A 9,570-nucleotide genomic window follows, 5' to 3' on the forward strand; every position below is an offset into this window, starting at 1 on the left:
TTTGAACTTTGGAGAGAGTCAGACTTGCTGTGTCCCCCTGCTTCCAGTTTTTATGGTAAGCTAACCACCTCTTGACAACAGCTCCATCGACACACAGACATAAGACAAACTTCTCTGGTTCTTTGTAACAAACTGAAAATGTGCATTTCTCAAAATGGAGAACAATTATGTTTGACAAACAACTCTGTGCTAAGCTTTCCTGTATCATCTCATTTCTTTCATATATTTATATATGTATCCTGTATGTGTCCTGTATTTTCATACACTTCATGTCCTCAGTGCTGTGAATGAGGTAATGTCAAGTAAAACCAAGCCATTTATAGCCTACCGAGTCGATTGGAGAAGTTTATCAATGAGCAGTAGACGCACGTAAATCAGAATTGGGGGGTCCCTTATCTCTTCACAGAAAAGGTGGCAACCTTGTAGTCCAAGCTTCTCTGTTCTTTGTTTTGGTATATGGTCTGGCCTTGTGCATGTTAGGGGTTGTAAGTCCCTCCCTGTTAAACCGTCACATTTATAAAGACAGGGACTGCCCACATGCGAGATGGCACAGGGCAGTACGCAGCGTTCAGGTGAATGTGACCTTCTAGAATTTCCTCCATTGAAGAAACAATGTTCTTTGGCTAAAAAGGCCTCTGACAAAGAAAAAGATAAGACCAAGCCATGCGCAGGCTACAGTAGGCATGATAACGTTAGCTATTTTGCTGTTACCAATATTATGAATTTATTTGGCAAATGCTGCTATCCCTAGCTGGCTTACTGTCAGGATCACTGTGGAGCGTATCACGGCAATGCTAGAGTTGGTTACTGGTTGTGTCTGGATTTCTTTTTGTTGGCTCTCGTGTACACAGGCTATCTTTATTCATTTATGCCTCTCGTTGTGTTCCCACTGGGCTACATATCACCTTGCTGAGAACAAGAAGTGTGAAGGGAAGTGTGGCCGATGAAGCGTTTGCTTTGGTCTGAGATGCTGGTGGCCTAGTGCAACATCTAGAGGCAGTGACGATCACTTAGAGAACCTTTAACTTTTTCTTCTGCTAACTTTCTAGTGTTATTTTTCTTAATATCTTTCCTTGACCTCATGCTCTGTGTTCTGCCGCACTTTCTCTCTGCTTCATTCTGCCAAGTCTTTGGTCACTAACAGGAAACAAGCAGCAAGAGTTCTTAAGTTTTGGCAACAACAAAAATCTCATTTGTTTACCAATGTTGTGAGAGTGAATGTTAAGTGGCATTAGGAGGCTTTCTCCCTCTCTTTCGTTTTTTCTGACTCAGACCGTTTTTTTTGTGGGGAGCCAATGTGGGAGCCAATGTGTGTGTATGTGTGTGTCTGTGTGTGTGTTTTGTTTTGTTTGTGTCCTGAGTTCAAGGGCATTCCCCCACTAGTCTCCTGGCACTGACCACAGTAACATGTGCAGAGGTTGGAAGAAATGTTCATTATACACACACACACACACACACACACACACACACACAAAAAGAATGAGAAAGGGCTTTGCTTGCGTTATGAAACACAAAATGACTGCTCTGCTTCTGCTTCATGCTTCTTGACAGACACGACAGGTGATGAAACCTCACATCATATCACATTCAAAGTGAAGGGACGAAACGCTCGACTTCTCCAGCTTTTAGTCTCCTCGGAAACAGACACACACATGCACTGATTAGTCGCTTTATTCAGAGGGTGCCATCACCTTTTCTTACAAGCAAGTCGGCCCTTTGTGTTAACCTTTCTTTCAGCAAAGGCATTAATTAAGCAAGCCAGCCGTGTGACCTTTAACCTTCTGTGACCAACAACGTTTCATCGCACGTTTAGCAAGTTTGGCGTCCTGTCAGGAGCTGACAGGGGGGAGTGTTCGGTACAGCTCTGAGTCGAGAGGTGAAAGAACAGCAGGGTGGAGATTCAAGCTGGGGTGTGTGCTATCACTGTGTATAGCTTAAAGAAGAAGAGTCAGAGGAAGAGCAAAATACAGAGAGACTGATAGAGAATGAAGGGCCTGCTTGCTGTGAGTCCCAGAGGGTGAATTGATTTTAGAATTGGTTGTCTTTGTCAGAACACACCAGTAAGACTCTATTGACTGATTGCATAATCTCTCTTCATCTCCTCCTCTCTCCCTCTTCTTTCATCCCTAAGCTCCTCTCTCCTTCATTCCTCCATTGTAGCCTGTGGAAGAATGAAGAAATGTAACCGGCCCACCCTGTAGACTGAATATGCAATTCCATATTTTTTAAATAAAAGAAAGTAAGAGAAGTAGACATAAAAGGAGACATAAAACCAATCAATGGCTCTGACCCAGTACAGTGGACCCCCTCCTCAATGTATTGATCATGTCAAGCCAATCAACATCTCCCCATGTCCCCAGTCATGTCGGTGGATAGACACAGGTCATGATTGGCACAGGTGCTGCAGGAACTGTCCAATCAATCAATCATGCTGCTAAAGTACGATACGACACAGCTGAAGTTAGAAGTCGGGAAGCCAGGCAGGAGAACTGGCCGGTTTTAGTAGATGGCTAGGGGATCCTTAGCGGAGACTGACGAAGGTGGAGAGGGCAGGCAGGCTGGTGGGTTGTAGTCTGTGATAAACCATGGCGTCCAGGCAGCTCATGGAGGAAAACAACCAGGAGACTCAGAAAGACCCAGAAAGATCAGGGCGAGGCAGGAGGTCATATATCTGGAGCAGAGGCAAAACAGGAGCAAAGACAAAGGACTAGCAATTTACAAAACAACTGGGGTTAGCCAAATGTAATACCACTGTGGCAAGTGGAACGGACTGGTGAAAAGCTTCTGAGTTGATTGATGAAGGGATTGTCAGCATGTGTGCAGGTGAGTTGGCGTGAACAGGAAAACTAGGTCGCCACGCTCTGATGACAAACACACACAAACAGAGAGAGACAAACGGGACAAACACTCACCAACGAGAGGGGCTGTGTCCGAAATCACTCACTACTCACTATATAGTCCACAATATAAGGAGTTCGCCATTTTGTAGCGCTGTCCAAATGTATAGTGAGAATAATTATACCCTATTTAGTCAGTATCCCACAGTGCCTCATGAAAAGTAGTGTACAACAGATGGTTACTAACCAAGCAATATACTGTTCACCATCATGCATTGCGCTTGTGCTGAAAGAAAGAAAAATAGGACAAAGAAAATGACCTGTGTAGTGTCTGTTTTACTTACCCTCTCACACACACACGCACACGCATATACACAAAAATCAGGCTTCTTGGAAATATTTAGCGTGTGTGTGCGTGCGTGTATGTGTGTTTTCTTGTGCTGCATTGATAATGCACCTCAGATACACAGTTAATAATGCCTGAAAATCATTCACTGTGATGGTGAGTGTGTGTGTGTGTGTCTATTTGATACTGTGAGTTAATGATGTGTGTGTAACATGGTCCTCTCACTTGACTGACTGAAGTGGCACACTGCTGTTCATGCTGTACTTTGCATCCCAAAACTGTGTGTGTCTTTGTGCATGTGTGTCTATGTATGTACACAAATGTGTGGAAATGTGCCAAGTACTGAATTTTTTTTTCCTTTTTTCTGTATGCTTTATATGATTATATATGCTATATCTCATAGTTGCTGAAGAGGACCATGAGACCCGTTGAAAGCTCTGAAAAGTAAGATGAGATTATTTTGGTACACATAAAGATCTCACTTTATCAACAAGATTTCAGATATCTAACTACTCACACTATTGTGCTGTAGGAGTACAGTGGGTGTTCAGTTTCCCTCTAGTGCACAGCAAGGGAAATTGGTGTGATCTACAAACAGACTGAAAGATATAAAGATCCAGCATCAGAACACATGCTTAAAAAAGTGAAAAACGCTTCAATTATTCCTCACCCATATCAGTGTATCTCAGTAGTTCCTGAATCCTTTAGGAGACAATGTAACAGCACAGTCACCGTCTAACCTGATGCTGTCACACCTACACTGAAGCATCTGTGATACAAAGGTAATCTCCAATTGGCCTGCGACGCCTTCGATCTCCCTCAGCCTCTGGTCTCCCAGGAGCGATGACAGATTGACGTTTGCCCAGTGGTACACTCATTATGGGCCAGCAGCCGTATATCTCCTAATGACTCAGAGCCACACTGAGAGTGGATGGCACCACTGAGAAGCTTATAATGGGCCTCTGGGTGATACCACAGTTCCACGCATCTCCTGCTAACTAGTCTCTTTATCCACTTAGCTGGTTAGAAGTATATATCTTCTACATCTCCACTCTGCTACCGTCTTAGGCCAATACAAAGGATAGTATCTATCTATCTATCTATCTATCTAGCTAGCTAGCTAGCTAGCTAGCTCTAGTCTTCTCTCAGTATCAGAAGAAAGTGTGAGAGTTGACGTTGATGGATTGAGCCTGACATGTTTTGGAACTGCCCTCTTTGTCTCCATCATGTAGTCAGCTGGATGAGGACATGCCGACAGATACTGTCTTTCCTGCTCAGCCCAGCCATCACCCTTAAAGTTCAGAAAAGAAGTACACCTATTCAAGAAGACTGATAACACTGTGGTGCGTATTGTTCTCCTCTTATTGTTCACTTATTTCTATTTAAAGCCACATTTAAAAGATGGGCGGAAAACGACCATGTTGTTCTGCCATCTGCACATTTATGAACACAACAGACTTCAGCTTTCTTCTAGGTCTTTACTTCAGTTGTACAGAAGCTGTGCTGGAAGACAACAAAAACTCAAACAAGTAAACTGTTCTCTATGAAGGGATAAAACTTAATTAGACATTCAATATTATTCCTCAGTATTAGTCAAAAATTTTTTCTCCTATGTACCTATGTCTTACTAATTGCTTTGTATTGTGAAACAGCTTGCCTGACTCTGTCTGAGGGAAACAAAATTAGTCTATTAGCACCTCTGGAGCTCACAAATCAACTCTATACAAAGCCAAAGTGTAAAAGGCAAAAGGTAGCTGTTTCAAATATCTGTGTTAAGCTAAGATAACCGTCCACTGGCTGTAGCTTCATATTAAACAGAGGGGTGTCAATATTCTTATCTAATTAAAGGCAAGACACCAAATATTTGCCAGGTTTCAAAATTTGTGTTGAAATGTCCAGATGATCTGCAAAAGAAAAAGTGAAACAATGCCCGTTTCAATCCAGCACTGTTATGCAAATATCAGGAGTTGGGAGCATTGACATAAACAGCTGGTAGCATTAATTCTCCAGTCAGGTGCCATTAAGTAATTGTAAAAGAAAAAGGCAAAAGGGCATTAAATTATCATCCATCAAACCTCAAACAATTTAGGCAAAGACAAGTTTAGGACCAGACATTACTTTTATTTTTAAGTCCTTCAAATATATATAGTTAAGGGTTCAGGGTTAGAACAGTAAAAGGTGTGGTGTCCCATGATTTGAAAGGCAAAGAGAGAGGGAGAGAGAAATCCAGTATGTCATCAAGTCCACCATTGATCAGGAGCCACTGTACAGTTCAGGCAACGGGCCAAAAGCCTCTCATCCAGACTAATAAAAGTCTGTTGGGCCAAGTCAACAGCAACTTTCTGTTGAAGCCACTGCTATAAAACAGGAGTTTATGTAACTAAATGTTCCACAGACATGATGGAGAGCTAACGCCAAGTCTGTGCTGGCCAGAAGTGACTTAATGCAATTTTTCATTGAGGATTTTTTTAATCAGTCTTCCTGACAAAGTGAAACATGCTCCTTGGAAACAAAATGATCTCTACACAAGGGCCATTAATAAACACTGACACTGCTGTGGAAGATTGTGTGATACAATCGAAACCTCCAGAACAGCTACTAAATGAATCTTGTGTTAAGATAATTTTGTCAGTGATTTTTTTCATTACAGTAGTATTTAAAAACTACATCTGAAAATATAGCAACGTTTTGTTCCTGTGACACCAACATGTCCACCAACACTCTCTTAAAATGTCATATTTCATACTTTTTAACTTTGATCGTTATAAGACAGTGTCTTCACTGTTTTGGGAATGTGGAAAATCATAAATTATAAATATTAAAGAAAGTATTCCAGTGATACTCTATACATCTATATCTGTTCATTGTCAAAAAATCCAATAAAAATACCAAAAACAATAATGAACTGATATTACTAAGTATTGTCAGTGCATATGTTCCATCATATGGTCATTGTCATTTATTAATATTAGCTAGCACATATTAGCCAAACACAGCCTGTAACAAATACACTCTTTACTCCTGTTTGGATGATGTTTTTCTAAAAACTACAGCTGTTATAGTAGAGTACTTAGCCTCTATAAACATTTACATTTTCAGTAGGAATGAATGGGCTTGATGCTTTTCTTATTTTTGCATCTGAACCCACAAGTTCATCATTGTCATTTATGTAAGTGCTCTATAGGCAGCTCTTCCTGTTCTGTTGTTGCTAAATATCCATACATCCCTTTAACAGCAAAACCTGAAATAGAATCTGACACACACCTTTTACATCTATCACCCTCTGCTTCTTCTCTGTGTGTCTTCTACCTCGTTACAGATGCCTCGATGTGTCTTGACCCAGACAACAATCCAATCAGAGGATTTGAATTATGGATGGACTGCATAACAAAGACAAACTTTGACCATAGAAAATCATTCTATTGGCATCAATGAGAGACAAGAGAGCTGTCCTTTTCCCGTCCATATCTGTCCGTTTGACCTTTTTACATTCAATGGAGACAGAGGCAAAGTACCTCGATGAAAGATTCTCACTGTCCTGCTGCTAATCTGTCTCAATCCAGTTTTCATTGCATGCTATAAAAATGCAGATGTAAATACCACCAGTGTAACTTGTTGCCTTTGTTTAAGTTGCTCAAAAAACTGCTGTCCATCAGAGGCATGCACATTTCACAAACTACGTCACAGCACCTAAAATTTATGCTTGAACCTTCACCCGCCAGTTATACAATGACACCTTTTACACATGTAATTTAAGATTAAGATTTACATTAATTTTGTGTTGTGTTAGGTTGTGACTGTAGATTCAACAGTTGACAGTTGTAGCCTTACTGACTGTGTAAAGAGTAATGAAAAAGTCAACTCACTAAAATATTCACATATTATATTATGCTAAACCAATGGTGTCACCATTGTGAATATGTTGTTGAGAAAACAATCTGAGCAAATCCAGGACATTTAGTAGCTGTTCTGGCGCCTTTGATCATATCACATAGTGTTGAGTTTGCCTGCTTATCATGGATGTTCAAATTTCCATTTTTTCTCAGCACTTTAAGGGGCTATTTGTTTTTTTTTGTCTGCCGCTGAGCTTCGGCCATTGTTGTGTTTACAAGACAAGTGGTTATAATATGCCGTCTGAGCAGTGCTAAATTTTTAGGGCAGGCTGGAGGCTAGAGTGAGTTGTGTTAACTCACTTGCTGTAACTAATATAATGAGTTTGTTTGGCAAACGTTACGTTTGCTACTTTATTCAGTTGTGCTTCTTGTTGTGTGTTTAGTGGCTGCCTTCACTGGGCTTTGTAACACCTTGCTGAGGACATGAAAGGCGGGGGTAGTTGTGGTCGAAGGGAGGCTGGAGGTGTGGCTGCCAAAACATTTGTTTTGGTCTGAGATATTGGTGGTCTAGTGCAACATCTGGCGAATTTCAAAAGCAGACCGTTTAAGTATGACTGACTACATGCATTGCACGTGTGTTTAATTATAGAATAACTGCATGCATGTAAGCACTGCGGATTCTGTCTGTTGTATTGAGGTCAGGGCTACAACTCATACGGACGCTTTCATCAGCAAATAGCTCTAACATGATCATTACTTGATTATAGTGCACATATAGTACATATGGCTACAGAGTCATAAAACATGGGCGAGCCCATGTGTTCAAATAACTAGGTTTTATGTGAATCTGATGTGTCATCAGTTCTTCTATTTCCTGCTTTAGCCAAAATGTTTCAGCTGCTTTAAGAATACTGGGAATGAAAACATGAACTCCAAATGTAAAGACACCCCTGAAACTGTACAGCTTACAGTAACACACAGCTCAATGATCCTGTATCCTGTAGTAGTTATTTTTACTGCTTTTGTTTTGTAGTAGCAAGTCAATTAATTATTGATCAGTTAAAAACCTCTACATGCACACACGCGCAGAAAGCCTGAACCAGCTGATGTATGCTTATAAGGTTGTGTTTGCTACAGGCTCAGTTCAGGTGTTTTGATTTTACTTAGGGGAGATAGAGACATAATATATGTGGGATTATTGAACGTTTACCTTTCTTACAGAGGGCTGGGAAATGCTGGCATGCTGTCAGTGGGGATCTTTATTCAAGATGCAATATCTCCAAATTGAGTGAAGTTGCTATGATTACTGTTAGTTCTAATTGCAGATGTATTTATCTAACTGATCAGCTAGTTTCTGATTATTATTGTAGGACAAGAGTCAGTTTCAAAGTCAGACACATTTTTCAAACTAATCACTCCTACTTACAATTATAATAGTGTTACACCTCTATGACTTGCCAACAGTGAGTCTTTAATTAACTGGCTTAGATTTAATAGCGGAGACTGAAGATAAAGGTATATTGATAGCAGAGGGACCAAGGTACATTTTCACAGTTTCGTCCCCTTGGAATTATAAGCTTCTGTCTGTGTTCTGAGCGGTTTTGAGATACTCATCTTAAAAGTTTTGAAGGTGTCATGCCACTCTGGAAGGAAGAGATGAACTTACTTTGTTGCAAAAAGTTCAAATCAATCCTAAAACAACCGTAAAGGACCCTTTGAAGATGCTGGAGGAATCAGGTACAAAAGTATCTATATCCACAGTAGAACGACTTCTATATTGACATAACCTGCAAGGCTGATCAGCAAAGAAGAAGCCCCTGCTCCAAAACCGCCATATATAAGTCAGACTACAGTTTGCAACTCCACATGGGGACAAAGATCTTACTTTCTGGAGAAAGGTCCTGTGGTCTGATTAAACAAAAATATATCTGTTTGACCATAATGACCATTGCTATGTTTGGACGAAAAAGGGTGAGGAACCAAAGACAAAGAACACCGTCCCAACTGTGAAACACAGGAATGGCAGCATCATGACACCCAGGTTTATTGCAACCTTGGGTGGGGTAAAGGATGAGGAGGCAATTTTGACAAGGAGTTCAGTCTTCAAGTGGTTTGATTTAAGGTGGCGTTCCTTTATCCAACGTGATATGCCGAGATCCACGCAGAGACTGTGGGGCTGTCTGGTGGAACGATAGGTATAGTTGGGTGTCATCTGCATAGCAGTGATAAGAGAAGCCAAGCAAGCGGATAACTTAATCCAAGGAGGTGGTGTATATTGCAAAGAGGAAGGGTCCCAGTACCAATCCTTGGGGCACTCCAGTGGAGAGGGAATGGGATAAGGACATTTGCCCTTGCCATGACACACTGAGGTGACACTCAGATGAGATGGGATTCAAACTAAGAAAGTTATTTGCCTGAGATGCTCATGTCTGAGGGTATAGATAGCAGGATGCGGTGGTTCACTCTATTAAAGGCTACTGAAAGGTCCAGCAAGATAAGAACTAAGGACTGAGCTGCAGCTCTAACTGCCCTTAGGGCTGCTGTCATAGACAAC

This window comes from Seriola dumerili, unplaced genomic scaffold (assembly GCF_002260705.1).
Source record: "Seriola dumerili isolate Sdu_G_001 unplaced genomic scaffold, Sdu_1.0 BDQW01000110.1, whole genome shotgun sequence".
Classification (NCBI taxonomy): domain Eukaryota; kingdom Metazoa; phylum Chordata; class Actinopteri; order Carangiformes; family Carangidae; genus Seriola; species Seriola dumerili.